This window comes from Triticum dicoccoides, chromosome 2A (genome assembly GCF_002162155.2).
Source record: "Triticum dicoccoides isolate Atlit2015 ecotype Zavitan chromosome 2A, WEW_v2.0, whole genome shotgun sequence".
NCBI classification, from domain to species: domain Eukaryota; kingdom Viridiplantae; phylum Streptophyta; class Magnoliopsida; order Poales; family Poaceae; genus Triticum; species Triticum dicoccoides.
Window position 1 is genome coordinate 270,897,165 of NC_041382.1, and position 6,866 is coordinate 270,904,030.

Sequence of the window (6,866 nt, forward strand, 5' to 3'; positions counted from 1 at the left end):
GTAGTTCTTCTCATTAGGCTTCAACTGGCGAGAGGTATAAGCAACAACTTTCTTCTCTTGCATCAATACTGCGCCAAGACCTTGGAGAGAGGCATCACAAAAGACCTCGTACGGCTTGGATTCATTAGGCGAGTCAGAACTGGAGCAGTGATCAATTTCTCTTTCAAAGTGTTGAAAGTAATGTCACACTCCGGAGACCAAACGTATTTGACGTGCTTCTGGAGAAGATTAGAGAGAGGCTTCGCAATCTTAGAAAAGTTTTCAACGAATCTTCGGCAATAGCTTGCGAGACCAAGAAAACTACGGAGTTGCTTCACGTTCTGAGGAGGTTCCCAATTCACAATTGCAGACACCTTCTCAGGATTCACGGCAATGCCCTTGGCAGAGATGATATGACCAAGATAAAGAACCTCATCGAGCCAAAATTCACACTTGGAGAACTTGGCGTAGAACTGATGTTCTCTGAGCTTATCAAGAACCAAACGCAAATGCTTGGCATGATCTTCCTTGTTCTTCAAGAAAACCAGAATGTCGTCGAGATAGACCAAAAGGAAGTCATTGGTGTAGGCGTTGAAGTTGAAGTTCATCATGCGAGAGAACGTCGGAGGAGCGTTGGCGAGGCCAAAAGACATGACAGTGTATTCATATGAACCAAAGCTTGTTCTGAATGCTGTCTTGGGAATATCTTCTTCACGAATGCGAATCTGATGATAGCCCATACGGAGATCAAGCTTGGAGAATACTTGGGCACCTTTGAGTTGTTCGAACAGCTCATTGATGTTGGGAAGTGGATATTTGTTCTTGATGGTCTTCTTGTTCACTGGACGGTAGTCAACACAAAGTCGGTCCGTTCCATCCTTCTTCTTCACAAAAAGAACACCACAACCCCACGGAGAAGAACTAGGCCGGATGAGACCCATTTTCTCTTGCATATCGAGTTGCTTCTTCAGCTCCTTGAACTCTTCAGGACCGAGCTTGTAAGGACGTTTGCACATAGGTTCCGTGCCAGGCTCAAGATCAATAACGAATTCAACTGGCCGGTGCGGAGGCATTCCTGGAAGCTCTTCTGGAAAGACGTCTTGATATTCGCAAACGACTGGAATTTGCGAGATGGCATCCAATTCACCCTTCTCATTGAGAGAAAACAGACAGATAGTATCATCACGAGCGGCAAAGACAATTACATCCTCAGATGAATGAGTCAATTGAATCTGCCTGGCTGCATAATCAAGCTGAGCCTTGTGCTTAGAAAGCCAATCCATTCCGAGAATAATATCAATATCCGAGTCACCAAGAACATTTGGAGAGGACAAGGACTTATAGTCACCCAAAGTGATAGTAACATCCGGAACGTATACTCGAGATGTCATTTGACGGGACGGAGAGACGATAGCCAACGGCTTCGGCAACACTTGAGTAACAAAATCATGCTTAGATGCAAAAGGTCTCGAGTAGAAACAATGCGATGCACCCGTGTCAAAAAGAACTCTTGCAGGAATATCATTAACATGAAGGTTACCCATGATCACATCTGACGAGTCCTCTGCCTGAGCTGCATTCATCAAATTGACCTTGGAATGCTTGGGGTTATGCTTGACCACAGCTGTACTTGCCGATCTGACAGGAGGAGGAGGAGGAAGACGCCTCTGGTTGAAACACTTGTTGGCATAGTGACCCTTCTGTTGGCACTTGTTGCACGTGACCTCTGAAAGCAGACGGTGATACGGAGCACTCGATCTTGGAGCTTGAGACAAAGTCTTGTTCTGAAAGCCAGGGTTGGGTGGGTGGGAAGAACCACTGCCACCTTTACTCTTCTGCTGAAACGGCCGACGGAACGGAGGAGGAGGAAGCCAAAACTTCTGCTGCTTGGCCACTTGAGTAGAGGAAGAAGGAGTAACATCTCTGACTTGCTTCTTGGAAGCATCACACCTCAACTGAGCAACCTCTTGCTTCAGTGCCATGTTGTAGAACTCATCGTACCTCAAGTGCTCGAAGAGGACAAGAGCGAGCTGGATATCTTCTCTGAGACCACCCTGAACTGATATATCATGCTCTTCTCATCAGGCACGTCCTGCTTGGCAAAGCGGGCGAGCTTCTGAAACAACTTGTTGTAGTCATAGACAGACAAAGAGCCTTGCTTCAGATTGCGGAATTCCTCACGCTTGCTTTCAACCACGCTCTGCGGAATATGATGAGCTCAGAAATCTCGACGGAAATCATCCCAGGTGATAACTCGTCCACCTCTGGAATCCTTGTACTACTGGAACCATTCTGCAGCTTGATCTTTGAGTTGGAAGGAAGCGAACTTCACAAAGTCCTCAGGCCTGACGTTACTGCACTCGAAATGCTTGCACAGATCCACAAGCCAATCGTCAGCATCGTTGCCTCAACACAATTGCTGAAAGTCTTTGGCCCATTAGCAAGGAACTGGTTGAGTGTAGAAAAGTGACTCTGATTGCTGCCTTGATTCCCTTGACTGCCTTGATTGCGCTCTTGAAGAATTTGCATGATCAGCTGTGTGTTTGCATTGGTTGCGGCCATCACATCTTGCCATGCCTCTGGAGGAGGTGGAGGTGGTGGCGGATCGGGATTCAGAGTCGTGCGCGTTGGAGGAGCCATCCTGAAGAGGTTGACCACCATTAGCACATTGACAGATAAATATTGAAGCTGAATCCAACGGAATGAAAATTGCAACATATAGTCTTCACATCCGAACAAAATGAACGAATGCATTCCTCTTGAAATGGTCACATATCCATAAATTGAGAAGCCACGTAGAATTAAGGTAGAGAAATAAATCAACAAGGTACGGATCAAGAACGAATAATCAGTAAGAAATCCCAATCTCAACCAATATCCGTGGAAGAAGAACTAGAGCTACTAGAATTCCCACCTATGAAACTCCCGAACCTTTCCGGTTATGCAATCAGGTGTTGGGGATACAGGGGAAGCATAATATCTCACCCAAACTAGCAAATCCTACATCCAGCTGTATCCATCCTTCAACACATAACCGAGAAACCTTCGGAAACCATCTATCTCAACCTTCGAAAAGCATCCGTTATGCAAGTTATGGCGATACTCCCGAACTCCCGCCCCAGTACTGGGTGGCGTCGAGGTTATCTCACCAACGAACTGCATAAAAGAGATTTTCGATGTCGGTGTACTAGATTTAGGTATTCCAGAACTGTAACGATAAAATTATGATGACAACACCTCAGAGCTCAACTCCCCGGGACACTTCCACAAAACCCCTGACAGGAGGCACCAAGACAATGTTCTCATCATAAAACCATCGGAACGATTCCAAGATACCCGCGTGATCCTAAATTTTTTTTGTGAAATTTGAGAAGAGAAGAGTCAAAACTCTACGTCAGGATGCCTTACCAGAGTGATGAGGAGACTGGGAAGTAAAAAGAATTCCTAAACTCTCCGATATATAATTCCTAAATGACTCAAAACATTTTTCTAGACACAACTCAGCCGCTAAAAACGATCAAGCAATGGGGCTCCTAAGGTCGGGGAAGGCTCTGATTACCAACTTGTAACACCCTCGATGCGACTATAGCTCCCACGTGTCGAGGCACGACTTAGAGACATAATCGCATTGAAGGCATATGTCGCAAGTTAGGCAATCTTCACAACATCCCATGTAATATGAATAATAAAGGGGAGATAACATAGTTGGCTTACACTCGCCACGTCAATCAAGTACATAAATAACATTACATCATCCAAACACTCATGGCCCGACTACGGCGCCAAAATAAAGAGAACCCAACAGGCGACAACGTCCCGTTCACCCCCAACTGGGCACCACTACTGATCGTCGGGAAAGGAAACATAGTATCATTGAGAGTCTTCGTCGAACTCCCACTTGAGCTCATACGCATCTCCTGGAGCGGAATCATCAAACCCTGCATCTGGTGTAATAGTAATCTGTGAGCCACAGGGACTCAGCAATCTCGCACCCTCGCGATCAAGACTATTTAAGCTTATGGTATGGCAAGGTAAAATATGAGTGGAGCTGCAGCAAGCGACTAGCAAGTATGGAATTCAATGATGTACTCTCGGACTCCGCCGAGAAGAGGCCATCACGGTAACACACTTAGTTGATTCATTTTAATTAATTAAGGTTCAAGTTATCTACAACCGGACATTAACAAATTCCCATCTGCCCATAACCACGGGCGCGGCTTTCGAAAGTTCAATCCCTGCAGGGGAGTCCCAACTTAGCCCATGACAAGCTCTCACGGTCAACGAAGGAATAGACCTCCTCCCAATACGTCCCAATCAGACTCGGTATCTCGGTAACTCAAGACACTTTGACAGGTTAAAACAAGACCAGCAACACCGCCCGAATGTGCCGACAAATCCCGATAGGAGCTGCACATATCTCTTTCTCAGGGCACACTCAGATAAGCAATCGGTACAACTAAAACAAGCCCTCGAGTTTCCCCGAGGTGGCGCTGCAAGGGGTTCTAGTTTGGACCAACACTTAGAGGAGCACTGGCCCGGGGGGGTTAAAATAAGATGACCCTTGAGTCTGCAGAACCCAAGGGAAAGAAAAAGGCTAGGTGGCAAATGGTAAAACCAATGTTGGGAATTGCTGGAAAAGCTTTAATCAAGGCGAACTATCAAGGGGTTCCCATTATAACCCAACCGCGTAAGGAACGCAAAATCCGGGAACATAACACCGATATGACGGAAACTAGGGCGGCAAGAGTGGAAGAAAACACTAGGAGAGAGGCCGAGCCTTCCACCCTTTACCAAGTATATAGATGCATTAAGATAACATGGCAATATAATGATATCCCAACAAGTAAATAAAAGATGTTCCAAGAAGGAACGGCCTCCAATCTTCACCTGCAACTAGCAACGCTATAAGAGGGGCTGAGCAAAGCGGTAACATAGCCAATCAACGGTTTGCTAGGACAAAGGTGGGTTAGAGGTTTGACATGGCAATTTAGGTGGCTTTCAAGCAAGTGGTAGGCATCGTAGCAATGGCATAGCAAAAGAGCGAGCAAACTAGCATAGCAAAGATAGTAGTGATTTCGAGGGTATGATCATCTTGCCTGCACAGTTGTCAGAGTTGACTGGATCCTTGAAAGCAAACTCAATAGGCTCCTCATTAGCAAACTCGTCTCCTGGCTCTACCCAAACAAGACAAACAAGCAACAAGGATACAATCAACCCCGTGCAAGACCAAGCAATATGATGAAATGATGATATGCTATGCGGGATGCGATCCGGGATGCAAAATGCAAGATATGACTGGAAATGCATGAACCTGGACTCAACTTGGAAATCCAAGTGTGCCACTGGAAAGATGAGATGAAATCGCTTGAAAACGATATAAAGAACGCCGGAATCGGAGTTACGGTTTGGAAATGGCAAGCGATTCAAAAATGACACCGGTCTGCGATTTACAGCAAGTAGGCATCTAAATGCAACGAAATGAACATGCTACAGCCACCAAACATGACAACAAAATAAATGGAAGGGATGCACACAAGATTCTTAACAAAAGTCTAGCACTGAGCTACGGCCAATTCATCCATTAACAGGTTCAAACAAGCATGGCAAAAACGCAAATGGTAAAACAGATCTCAGACTTAGTGAAATTAACACTTGTCTGGAATTTCAGATCATATAGCCCTCTTCGGAGCAACAAAACAACATGCTACAGGACCTGAACATGACAAAGAAAGACATGGCATAGAGCTACTCAACAAGCTTAACAAAAGTCCCTTAGTGACCTTGAGCCAAAAGGGATCACAAAATATAGTAACAAGCACACGAACATAGCAAAAACATAATCAGTTCTCAGACTTAGTGAAAACTGGGACATGCTGAAACATAACTCACGAAGGCATGTTTACGAGCTCGATGCACTCACTACGGTGCAATTCATGGCAAGACAAGCATACACCCATAAATAAGGCACAAAATACAAGCTAGACATGGCAAGAACAATAGCATAGCATGCACAGATCAACTACAATAACACCGGCAAAATCGCAAACAAGTTGACGATCTGCCCAGATTAGCAACGAAGCAAAAGTAGAGCTCGATTGACTCAAGCTAGGGTGCTCTGTAATTGCAAACAAAGACATGGATGGATAGAGCACTACAATAATAACAAAACTCCCTTACTGATCATCCTCAAAAGAGGCACGGATCACTAGGAAACAGCATGAACATATGGCATCACAAACTAAACAATCCCAGGACTTAGTGAAATCACTAAGTCCCTGAAAACAGAATTAGCAAGTGCACCACTTTGCAAGCTTGCACAAGTCACCACACACATCCTAAAAATACATGGGTTGCACCTCTGGAGAGATGACAAAACCCTTAACAAAACATATGTAGAACTCACGGGCATATCATGCACACAATAATCATGGCGAAAATGACAAAAGTGCTAAATAGAGTAACAGATCTGATGATTAACTCAAGTAGCCCTCTTCTAACAGCATTTCGGGCATCAAGATGAGCTCAAATGAAAAGGATGCAATGGAGTTCAATGATGTACTCTCTGAGATGAACATTTTGATATGCTATATACATGAATCGGAGCTACGGATGCAAAGTTACGAAGCCGCGAACAGAGGCACTTGGATCTGCAGATTTCAGGACTTAGACGAAATTTATACCCTGCAAAAGTCAACGGGACGAGGATATCCCGGGACGGAGGGATCCGGGCGGCGGGGCTGCGTTTGGATCGCTGAACCGGTGGATCTGATCCACCCGACCAGATTGGACCCGGCCGGAGCTCCGGCGAGGCGAGGCCTCCAGCGAGCGGCGGACGGCGGCCGGGGCGGCAGCGGCCGGCGGCCGAGGCAGCGGCGGACGGCGGGCGG